At 30.4% G+C, this 12,946-nt stretch overlaps 2 long non-coding RNA genes across 2 annotated transcripts; one reads left to right on the top strand and one right to left on the bottom strand.

Annotated features, from left to right (window-relative positions):
* Positions 1-6,102: 6,102 nt before the first annotated feature.
* LOC108488437 (uncharacterized) lies at positions 6,103-7,202 on the bottom strand. Its single transcript, XR_001871757.2, has 2 exons — positions 6,899-7,202; positions 6,103-6,436 (listed from the first exon to the last, which is right to left on the bottom strand). It is a non-coding gene; the product is annotated as an uncharacterized LOC108488437 (long non-coding RNA).
* On the top strand, positions 6,332-7,362 carry LOC128281504 (uncharacterized). The gene is made up of 2 exons (XR_008271724.1): positions 6,332-6,461; positions 6,843-7,362. It is a non-coding gene; the product is annotated as an uncharacterized LOC128281504 (long non-coding RNA).
* The last annotated feature ends 5,584 nt before the right edge of the window (positions 7,363-12,946 follow it).

Raw genomic sequence — 12,946 nt, 5'->3', positions numbered from 1 at the left:
TTAAAGGGAAATTAAGCCTAAAAGTGAATAGGTTGGATGTAAAGGGCAAGAAAATCAGCAGAAAAATAAGAGAAATAAGGGCAAAATTGGAAATTTTACAACTTTAACATATAAAATAAGGACAAAATTGAAAAATCTAGAGATCTCTTCATATTTTCTCAGCCAAAACGTCATAGGAAATTTGGAGAAAGCTGGTTTTCATATTTTTACATCATGTGAGTTTAATTCTTGCTTTTTCTTGATAATTTTTATGTTTTTTATGACTTTTACAATTAGGTCCACTTATAAAATTCATTAGTTTTTGATTTGGTGGGTGAAATTGGAAGTTACCCTAGCTGATTAAGGGAAGTTTATGATGAATTATTATGAAATTTAAGTTCTAATTTCATATTAAGGTGGTTTTATTAAGTGATTTTGATAGAAAATGGTATTTAGGACCTAATTGTAAAAAAGTTGTGAATTAGAGGTTGGTGTTGAAATTCAGAATATCAAAGGTTGTTAAATAGTTTATAATGATAAAATAAAGTGTTAATTGAGAAAAATTAGTTCAATTGATGGGTGAATTGAGCAGGGACTAAATTATAAAAACTATAAATTTTGGGGTAAAAGTGTAATTTTAAAAATTGAAGAGCATAAATTGTGAAGTGAAATAGAAAGGAAATAAATGCTAATTAGTGAAAATATTTTACATTATAGATCAAGAATCCAAATAAGAACGAGAAAAAGAAAAAATTGCGGAATAGTCCCTAAATTTCAATATCTTCTACAAATCAGTCGGGTAAGTTCATATGGTTGAATTTACATGTTTATTTGTAAATTATTGAATGATATAATGTGTTATTAAATATGAATTTGCTATGGGATTGTGAAAATTATGTTAAAATGAAAGAATAAAGGTGGAAATTCAAATTAGGAAAAACATAGGGTTGAGTACGTTCGTATTGTGACATGTGATGAATTGACGGATAAGACCAAGGTTGATCCATGGCAAAGTTGTGAAATGTAGGTATGGTATCATCCATACTGAGTTGTGAAACGTAAGTATGGTATTAACCATACTGAGTTGTAAAACGTAGGTATGGTATTATCCATACTGAGTTAAGAAACGTAGGTATGGCATTTCCCATACCGAGTTGTAAAATGTAGGTAAGGTATTTCAATGAGAAAAACCATACTGAGTTGTGAATCGTTGCACCGAGCAACAACGTACTCAATTTCGTAAGTCGTTTCCTAATTCGATAATAAATAATACAAGAGGAGTGAACCAAATGAAAGAGATTGAGTAGTTGTTAATGTTGAGCTCAACTATATGAAGTATTATAACAGTGGTTGTGAATGGCGAGGAACTTTAGTAAATGTATTGTTATTGTTTGGAAATATTATGTTTGGCAAGCATTACTTTTAAACCTATGAACTTACTAAACTTCAATAAGCTTACTTGTGTGTGTTTGATATTTTTATGCAGATTAAATTGAAGTGAAGTTGGTAGATCGGATCAACACAACAAGGCACACTATCCAGATCAATTCCGGTAGCTTTTTTTTATGTTTAAATATTTATATGGCATGTATAGAGTTTAAATGAAATGAAGTAAAGATGTTATAAACTAGTTAACAATATTTTGTACTAAAAATGTTTTTGGTTAGTAGTAGTAGTTCAAATTTGAAAATTCACCATAAATCATGGAAATCGAATTAGAAGTTTAATAAGATATGAAATTAAAGCCTATTGAATCTAGTTTCACATAGAAGAAACAGTGCAAGCAAAAGACTTTCATATTAGGAGATATTTGAATTTTTGTTAGACAAGGTCAGAGTGACTTTGAGCTCCCCTGTTCTAACTTTGGAAAATCATTAAAAATTGTAAAAAAATAATTATAGGTTATAATTTATATTCTTAATATCCTTAATGAGTCTAGTTTCAAAAGAAACAAACGAAACATCTCCCGAATTCTGTACTATGAGATAATTAATTTTTAGTAAAGAAAGGTTGAAATTGTCAAATAGCAAAATAGGGGTAACTTTAAAGAATAAACTGTAATTTTTGGCTAATCAATAAATTCTAAAAATTTTATGGTCAAAAGATATATGAGTCTAGTTTTAAATGATTTTTACAGATATTAATTTGTAGTTCTGTAGCTCCAGATATAAATAATTTAGTGACTATGAATCGAGTGGACAACTTTGATGTGAATATAAGTAAATAATGGAATTTTTATGTAATTATTCTGTAAACTTCGATAACATTTTGTAACTCTATTTCGGTGACGGATGTGGGTTAGGGGTGTTACATTATTTTTTTAATTGGGTTTGGGAATAAAAGGCAATTTGGTAGATGTTTTATGATTTTGCTATGAATGTTTAGTTGATTGCATGCCTATTATGATTTGTAACACCCCTTACCCGTACCTGAGACCGGGACAAAGTACGAGGCATTACTGGACACATACTCGAACATCTCGAAAAGAGGAGTTATAAAATTTCATTTCCAAATTCAAACCAATTGAACAAAATCATATTGTCCCTATTATGGGCCTACGGTGCCCAAATTGTGTATTATTAGCGGTCAGGGACGAAACTGAAAACTATAGAAAATTTTAGTAAAATGCCTAGGGTTATGCCTCACACGCTCCTGTGGAGGCAAAGCACACGCTCGTGTGCATAGGGACGCGCCTATGCCCCTCACCTATGTTGAATTATTTGATTTATTTTTCATTTCGAACCTATAGGGGTTTTCACACGGCCAAGCACACGCCCGTGTCCCTGACCCGTGTCCCTCACACAGCCTAGACAGGCGCATGTCATCACCCGTGTCCAAAAACCCAAACATTTTGTTTATGATGTGATCACTTATTTGGGGGCACACAGCCCAAGGAAACGCCCATGTGCTAGGTCGTGTCCTCGATACGGTTAAGACACACGACCGTGTCTCTGTCTATATGTTTACTACCATGCAAACTGACCTATAATTCTAGGTGCAGGGGACACACGGCCAAGCAACACGCCCATAAGGGTTGACCGTGTGTCACACACGGCCTAGACACATGCCCGTGTGTCTACCCGTGTGGACCTTTTTAGGGCTATTTTCCAAGCCTTTGGTCACCCTCTAACATCCATACATACTGGAACAGTCCGATTTAGACCCTAATAAGAAAAGTGGTTTCGGGACTACGAATCTGAGTCAGAAAATATTTAAATATTATTATTTGTGTTTATTATATGTGAATTTACATGTGTGAAAATTTCATACGAAAATTTGATTGTTTGTGTGATTAATTTGATAAAAGGACTTAATCGCGTAAGTTGAAAACTTGATAGTTTAAATCATAAAGGTTGATTTGATAGTGGCTTTTTAATATGGAGTATTTATGTTGCAAATAATCCATTAATTTAGTGATGGCCAAATATACCCATAAAATATATGTTTATGTTTTTATATTTATAAGGTTAAATAAGTCAAACATGTTAAAAGTTAACTTATATTATATTAAAACATAAAAAAATAAGAAAGCCATGCATTTGTACCTTGTTGTTGCGAAAATAAAAAAAAGCCATGCATTCATACCTTGTTGCAAAATAAAAGAAGAAAGAAAAGAAAAAAATAAACAAGGTATTCGGCCATTGTTGGTTCAATTTTAAGGTATGTTTTGTTTCGGATTTTGATGATTTTTACGTTTTTGAGATCGTTGCTTCGAATACTACCCGACCCATGCTTGAATTTTTGATTTCGGTGAATATTTTGAGTTATGCCATTGATGAATATTTGTGTTTTGTGATGTTTGATGATGAAATATCAAAAATATGTTTTAGATTAACATGTTTTGTATTGGAGTATTTGAAGATTTTGAGTAATTAGGACTAAATTGCAAAAATAATAAATTGAAGGACTAAAATGTGAAATAGATGAAATAAATGGATTAGTATGAGTATATAGAAGATTTGGCTTAACTATGTTGTGTTGAGATTTTGTGTATTTTGTGTTTTATGCAATTAGGAGTAATTTGTAAAAGTATGAAATATCAGAGGTAAAATGGTAATTTGCCCATTTATGTGTTGTTGGATTAAATTGAATGAAATTATGTTTAAATGAGATTAATTTGAAATTATATAGATCAAAAACAAAGGAAATCGGACTTGGATCGGGGAAAAACAAAAATAGTTGAATAGTCGATTCGTAACGTCCGTTGATATCCGAGGTACGTCTTTAAGCAATTAAACATGGTTTATTTTGAACATAGAATGATTTACTATGATGATTCAAATTTTATAATGTATTAGTTGATAGCCGAATGATATATGTAAATAAATTAATGTGATTAAGTTGTATTTAAATGATATCAAAGCCTCTGAAAATGTATACGTGTTACATGGAATATTATACGATTTGATATATGTGAAATGTTGTGGAATGATTTTTGTAATTGTGATATTTGGGCCTTGAGCCTAGCAAACCTTGTGCTGGTGACTTTGATCGGGCTTTATGCCTAGCAAGCTTAGTGCCGGTGAATAAATATCAGACTTTGAGTCTAGCAAGCCTTGTACCGGTGTGTGATCCCGGCTTATGCCTAACAGGTTTATACCGGTAATTTGTTTTCAAGTTTATGATGATGAAAATTCAAGTTATTGTGGATACTGAGCAAGTGAAATTGAGCTAAATTGCATTATATATGTTCGGCCAAAAGGGTAAGTACATGTGAGCTTATATTGAACTTGAATGTTCGATTATATGTGAAGTTATCTTATATGTGCATATTCGGCCATAAGTGATGCTATATTGAATTTGAACTATAGGTTATATGTGATGTTTTATTTAACTCATATATTCGGCCACATGTGAAAATATAATGAATCTTGTATAATTGGCCATATATGTAAGTGACTATGTGATGAAATATTTGATCTTGTATAATCAATTTATATGAAATATTTATCTGGTATTATATAATTGATTGTGAACATCCGGCCAAGGTAATTTATTAAGATGAAGTATAATATTATGGATATAATTTGGTTAGTTTGAATGTTTTGATTATTCATTGAGTTGTTTAATTTGCTTAAGGCTTACTAAGCTAAGTTAGCTTACACTGTGTGTGTTTGTTACCCTGTTTTTATAGATTTTGGTTGTAAGTTACGAGCTCGGGGATCATGATCGAAGTCATCCACACTATCGTTAGCTTTCGGTATTTTTAAAAGTTTATCTTTGAACTTTTGGCATGTATAGGCTAATTCGTATTTTGTTCGACCTTGAATATGTATAACTTTAGCCATGCGAAAATGGCTTAATTTCCATGATAGATTCGTTCATACTTGGTTATGGTTTGAGCTTACTTTTAGTTGGTATGTTATATATTATATGTGAATGAAATATGTGATATATGTGGTATGTTTGAAAATGATTTATTAATGTTAGATCTGAAAGTGGATTGATGTAATGATTATATATATAATTTTCATGATATAATTATTTGTTTGGTTTAGGTTTTTGGTTTGGATAAAATATATTTGAATGATGAGTTTAAAATATGTAACTTATAAGAGGTTTATACATGATTTCATGTGTGAATGTATATTTGTTTGTGATGTAATAAAGTTGAAAGGAATATGATGATAAGGATTTGCCTATTTGGTTAAAGAGATGAAAGTTTACCAAATGAATAGTGTTTTGTATAATAATAAATTTGGTAATGGTTTATTTTGTTTTGATTATAATGTTAGGCATGATTAATGTAAATTTGATAGTGCATTGTATGAGACATGCATATGTTCGAATATGCATAGGTTAATTTAGTTCGATTTGCATAGAAAATGTATGAGTTTTATATTTGGCTATAAGGTTAAATAATGATTAGTTATTCAGATTGTTTTGTTTAATAAGTCTTGTAAATGAAACATTGATAAATGACCATTTGAATAGTAATTTTATGTAATAGTTCACCATGGAAATTATGCATTTTGAAAATGATAATTATGTGTACACATATTTATGTATATGTTTGTGAATTCGAATGATGGTTTGGATATATATATATATATATATATAAAAAGAAAGTTGTAATAAGCCTATTTTGCCCGGGCCTAAACCAAAACCATACCAAAGCCAAAATAAAAAAATAATAATAACAAAATAAAACCCAATAATCAGCAGTTCAATGTCCATGTTACAAGCCCAAATTACCTAGCCCACTTACAAGCAAATTATTAACCCAAATTCCTAATAGCCTTAACCCAATTGAAACCCTACCCAATTATCCTGAGACAGGCCCAAACGACCCAAGACATTTTTGAGCAGAAACCCTAAGGGTTTCTTTCCCTTGCGTCGCAACTGGTTTCCAGCAGCTTCCAGCACCGCTGCTGCCTTCGTGCCAGCTTCCACACGCGCCGTTACTTCACACTCCACGTCGACACGCCCACGAACGGCTTCTCCACGCTATACACACCTGCAATAGACTAACACCTACAATGGTAAGCAGTAATTGATAACCAATAATAGCAAATTACAGCAAGAAAATTTATATTTTTTGATTTTATTTATATTTTTATTTTTCGGCTATAAAACCGAATGAAGTCAAGTGTAAAGGGATCTTTTTTTTTCACAAAAATACAATACGGATACTAAATGAAATACAAGAATAATCAGAAAATCAATATTACTCGAAGGTGATTTATTATATTTCAATTTTTTTCGTCTTTTTTTGCTTTCATTTTTGCATCTGCTATAAACAAAAAAGAAGAGGATAAATGATAGGGGTCTCCTGAATCATTAGAATATCGTCGAAGTTTCTCCCCCATTAAAACTGAATCCAACCAAGGTTGAGACGTTCTTTTGATTCTTTGTGGTTGAAGGTGTTAGATTCTTAAATGTTTTTCTAAATGAGGTTAGAAAGGGAAGATTTACTCACCGTCGGCCACTATTAGAGGCGAGGGTACGGCGTCTGAGGGTAGAGATTTGGGATTGGTTGAGGAAGAATCAAGGAAAGGGGGCTAGGGTTATTTTAGAGATGGCCGATTGTTTTCTTTGTTCTTTGAAGGAAATGTTTGGTTTTATAAAAGGGAAGAAACGGTTTCGTTTAAGGGGAAGGGGATCCGCGCGTCGACCCGCTCCGTAGCCCTGATTCGCGCCTTTGCACTTCAGATGGGTAAATTACGCAATTCGTCCTTCCTGTCTGCGCTATTATTTGATAGGATCCTTTTTATATTTTCTTTCTTGTTAATTTTTACCTAAGATTTGTACGCAGTTTTAATTTAGCCTATAGTTAAACGCTGCGTTTTCGAATTTGGGACAATTTCTCTTTTAGTCCTCAAACATTTGTACGTGTTGTGTTTTAATCCTTAATTATGCTTTGTTGCTTTATTTATTTGTAAATTGTCCTTTTAGTTTTATTTTTGTCTCAATTGAGTTTTTATTTTTATTTTCTGCTTATATTTTTATTCTTTGTAATTCTTTTATTTTTAAAATTTATTTGTAATTAGTCATTTAATATATTATCTTGGAGTATTTTATTAATTTTGCATGGTCTTAGTTTGTTATTTTATACTTTCATTTATATACATGTATATATATATATGTAAATATATATATATTTTAATTTGTTTATTTAAAATGTTCTTTTTATATATATATATATATATATATATATATATATATATTTCTATGTTTAAAGATTCGTATGATATTTAATCCAATACTATTATACATACACATACATAACTTATATTAAATTATTTTTACTATAGTACACGTTATTGATTTCATATTATTCTATGTAAATATTTTTCTATGTATGTATATATATTTTCCTTTAAATTTATTTATGTGTATAATGTGTTTCTTTTAAGGACCCTATTTTAAATTGTACAATTTACTTATTTTATACACTTTCATATATTATTATCTTTATGTATGTATTATCTATATGTATCATTAATCCAAATCTATTTATTTCATGTAAAATTATTTTATAAATTATTTATTTCAAAATTCTTTTTACACATACATATATATCTTGGAACATATGTTTGATCTATATACATCATTAAATTCATGGATTTTATACATATAGTTTTTCTTTGTATACATAATTATATTTTTAAAATCATTACATATATAATTTATGGAAAAATTAAATTAATTTTATATATACTATTAATCTCATGCTATTTTTTTACAAATATTTACTTCTAAATCTATTTATGTAGATATATGTTTTGTAAACCTATTATGTGTATTTCTTAGGATTATATTTTATTATATATTTTTGCTATATTTTATTATGTATTTTTGCTATCCTTTCATATTTTATATATTATTTAAATTTTCCTTTATTGTATGTATTTCAACAAATGTTTTTGACACTTTGCATGTTATCTGACTTAAACGTCTTTTTGTGCAACATCTACTTTAAAATGTATCTATTATTAGTTTTCCTTTATAAATTATTTCAAGTTCTAGCATGTGTTACGTGCTCATCAATGTACCACTTTTTTTCGAAAGTGTTTTGTATCATATTAGTTTTATGTTGTTTGGCATCTCATATGTTAATGGTTTTATGTTATTTCATATATATTAGTTACACCACATTTATTCATTTTCTATGTCCATGCCTATGAATTTGGTTATATTTTGGATTAGTTATAATTGATTGTTTGTTTTACTAGTTGGTTCAATAAGGTTATATTATCTACATTCATCAAGTATTGTATTTTATGTGTACATATTATCTCATGTTTATTATTTTTCTTTTGGTTTACAAATGTCACTTTGTAATTTTCAACTCTTTAAATCAATTATTCCATTTCATTTCAAATAAGATTAAGGCGTTTTTGAGCTAGTTTATAATCATTCATTTTAATTTTTTTTTAAAACAAGGCAATGTTCAATATTTAGAAATTCAAAAAATCATGCCCTACCGTGCTGGGTTTCGATTTTTCGTTGGACTAAATATTTGGACATCCTTTTGTAATTTTTGACTAAGAGCTTTTGGAAGTCAAAAATCAATCGTGTTTTCAAAGGTATAAAGGATCATGTCCTATCGTGCTGGATGTAATGCTGTATACCTTTGAAACGAGAGAGTTTTGAAGACCAATTTGAACCACTCAAATGTTTTAAAAGGAACCATATTTCAATTTTTTTTAAAACAAGCCTAGACTAAAGGACAACACTTAATCAATCTGGTACTAGTTTTTGGGCGTAGTGAGGGTGCTAACCCTTCCTCATACGTAACCGGCTCCCGAACCCAATTTTAAATTTACGTGGACCAAAATTAGTTTAAATGGAACAAAATGTTTTAGTAGGTGATCCAATCATACCTAAAACAAAAGATTGGTGGCGACTCCACATTTTACTTTAAAAGTCGATCCCGTTTTTTTCAAATAAAAATGGTTTCGACAAAAGTATTTGTGTATGTAAATATATATTTGCTAATGAATAAATGATTCATGATAATACACTATGATTAGATTTGTGAAAGTTTAGAATTATGTTTTTGTACTATAATGGCTTGTAACCCTAGTCCGGCAACGGATACGGGTTAGGGGTGTTACACATACCACTATGGTCTTTGGACATTTAACAAGGTATAGTTGTACCCTTAAACTTTCTTGGCTAAGGACATACACGTTGTAAACGGGCCAATTTGCCCGAGCCCACGTTAGAACCAAAATACAAAATAAAGAAACAAAAAAACCAATAATTAATTAAATGTCCTGTTATAGTCCAAAGCCCAAAATTAATTCAAGACCTTAAAACCCAAATAACCTCAAATTAAAGACCCAAATATCCTACAGCAAAATACCCAATCCCAATTACATGACCCTATAACTAATACCCTAGCCCATTTACAAAACAATCCAAAGCCTCAAGGCCCAAACGGCCCAAAAACTAAAACTGCTTTAGCAACCCTAGGTCACCCCTCCCTTCTTTGCGTTGTAGTCGAGGCCCTAGCGCCAGACGCGCTCAAATGTCGTCAACCACGCCACGCCAGCCAAAGACAAACCTCCGTCGATGCCAATACACACCCCGTACCTGCTAGTAAGCCAAAACAACAGCAGCAACACGAAAACAAAAGGAAAAATTGTATTTTTTACTTTTTTTTCGAACATTCGGCTATAAAAGCCTACTATCTTCGATTGTAAAGTTTTTTTCAGAGGAATACACGCACATTTTTGCATATTGAATACAAAGAAAAGAAATCAAAACCTTGAAAAGGTGATTATTCGGCTTTGGCCCTTCTTTCCTGTTTGTTTTCATCTTCTTTTCTTATTGTTTGGTTGCACATACTGTCATTTCGAGCATAAAAAAGGGTAAAAGGGAGCAACGGGGTTACCTATACGCATGAACCGCCGGAATCCTCGTCTCCTTCACTTTAATCGAAGTCGGGATGGGGTGTAAGGGCTGAAATCGGAAGTCCTTAAAGCAAGGACCCAAGCAAGGTCGGCGAGAGTACAAATCTCCCTCCGTCGATCACCTTTCGGGGTGGTCAAGTGGCGGCTAGGACCTCTTGAGATTCAAACAGAATGAGGGGATTAGGTTTCGGCTGAGGAGAAAGGATTGGGGGGCTAGGGTTTGAATGACTGTTTCAGTTTCAGCTCTTTTAAGGGCCAAATACGACGCCGTTTCGAGCCTGTTTCAGTGGCTCAAAAACGACGTCGTTTGGTAAGAGCCCCGACCCGATCCAGTTTGCTGTCCCGAGGACCCACGCATTTTTTCGGTAAGGGTTTATTTGCAATATCAGTCCTTCCCCTTTCGCGTCGTTTTCAAATCAGTTATATACGTATCTCCTTTTCTTTTAAATTTTCCCTATAATTTGTGTGCGTTCGCATTTTGGTCTGCGCTTGTGTGCTGCTTTTTGGGGGCCTGGAATATTTCCAGTTCGAGTCCCTACACAACTGTGCGCATTACCTATTGGCCCTCTTACCATTATTGATTTATTTTTGAATTACCCCTTTTGCTTTAGTTTAATTTTAATTAAGTCTTTTTTATTTTATAACCCTTTTTATTCTTATTTATTTATTTGTACATTTTCAAACAAATTTGGTAATTGTTTCTTCATTATTGTAAATTTGTTTTTGTAATGTTATTATCACATTTTGTATACTTTAAATATTTATTTCCTTTATATTATTATACATATACATATATATTATAATAAAGTTAATGTATTTTCATACATATAATGACTTTTGACTCTATCCATGTATTTTAGCATATATTTTATTCTACCATGTTTCAGTATACATGCTTTGCATAAAATTATTTTATACTTACTTATACTAGTACACATATTTGATTTATATACATTATTAAACCTATACATATTATCATTTCTATGTTAATTTACATGTACTTACTTTTAGATTTATATGTATATATATTAATACACTTATTACTTTAATAGATTTTTTTCTATTTTAAAACACTTTTTGCTCTATGATTTGTCAAGTATTTTCTTTATGTATATATGAAACAATTTTAGAAACTTCATTTTTGTAATTATAAAATTATTATTTTGAATATTTCCTTATATTATATTGCTTTTATGTTTTATATAGCCTATTATTTAAATGTTTTGATATAAAGGTATGTATAATTTTAGACTAACTTAAAATTTATATATATATTATTATTAATCTCATGATCTTTTACAATAGATTTACGTACATATTTTTATAAATCTATTTTGTGTATTATGTCTTGTCATGTATCTTTATTATTCTTTTGTATCATATATTATTTAAATTATCATGTACTTTGTAAACCTATAAATGAATTTGTGTTTAAAATATTTTACATGCAATTTGATTCAAACTTTTATTCTATAATATTTATTTCAATAATTATGTACTCTTAGTTTCCACACAAATTTGTCAACTTATATATTATGTATTTTAAAATATTCATTCTACAATATATATTCTAATGATTGCATGTGTATATTAAGCTTGTCTTTACAAATGTTTTTCAATTTATCAATCCATCAATTCATATAGTGTGTATCGTGTACTTATCATTGTTTTAAAATAGTTTTATACCATATTGCTTCTTCGATTTGCATTTAGTTTTGTGCATCTAGTAGTAATCATTTTATATTATGCCATGTATGTTGTCGTTGCATATTATTTATTCATTGCTTTATATTGTCATGTTAATTATTCTCCATGCATGATTGAAATTGAGTTATATTTCCAAGTTAGTTATACTTAGTTGTTTAAGTGCTTGTTAGTTGATTAAATAAATTGCATTATCTTCATTCTTCCATTGTCATACTTTTATGCGTACATATATTACCCCATATCATTGTTTTCCACTTGGTTTACGAAATGTGGTTTTATAAAATACAAATTTTTATGATTAATTTCGTCTTATTTCAAATTGAATTAATGCGTTTTAAGCTAGTTTCACTATTATTTAAGAATTCTTTAAAACGAAAGCGATATTCGATATTTGGCAATTCGCGGAATCGTGCCCTAACGTGTTGGGTTGCAATTTCTCATTTGCTCAAAGTAACCGAAGGTCCCTTTAGTATTTCACCCATGTCTTTTAATAATTGTTTAAACGAAGGCTGTGACAGCCCCAAATTGACCCTAGTCGGGAAGTGGTTTCGAGACCACAAAACCGAGTCATAAAATTTATTTAAAATTTTATTTGCATATCTTATATGTGTGATAGTACTTGTATAAAAATTTGATGTTTTAAATTTTATAGGAGGAATGTGAATTTTGCTTGAAAGGATTTAGTTGAGAGACTTAGAGAATTATGATAGGTAAATGAGTAAGGACCAAATAGTATTAAAATAGGAAAGATTGGATTTGCATGTCAAAAGCCCAATCCATGTTAAGTGGCCGCCAAGCAAGGCTTCATCCCACCAAGTTATGTTGTTTATCATTTTATATTGGCAAGTAAAATTAAAATAGATGAGAAATAGAGATTAATAAAAGAGATAATGGAAGAG

Source organism: Gossypium arboreum, chromosome 10 (genome assembly GCF_025698485.1).
Source record: "Gossypium arboreum isolate Shixiya-1 chromosome 10, ASM2569848v2, whole genome shotgun sequence".
NCBI classification, from domain to species: Eukaryota; Viridiplantae; Streptophyta; class Magnoliopsida; order Malvales; family Malvaceae; genus Gossypium; species Gossypium arboreum.
Note: the sequence above shows the minus strand (reverse complement) of the source record. Positions and strands in the feature narration are given on the sequence as shown.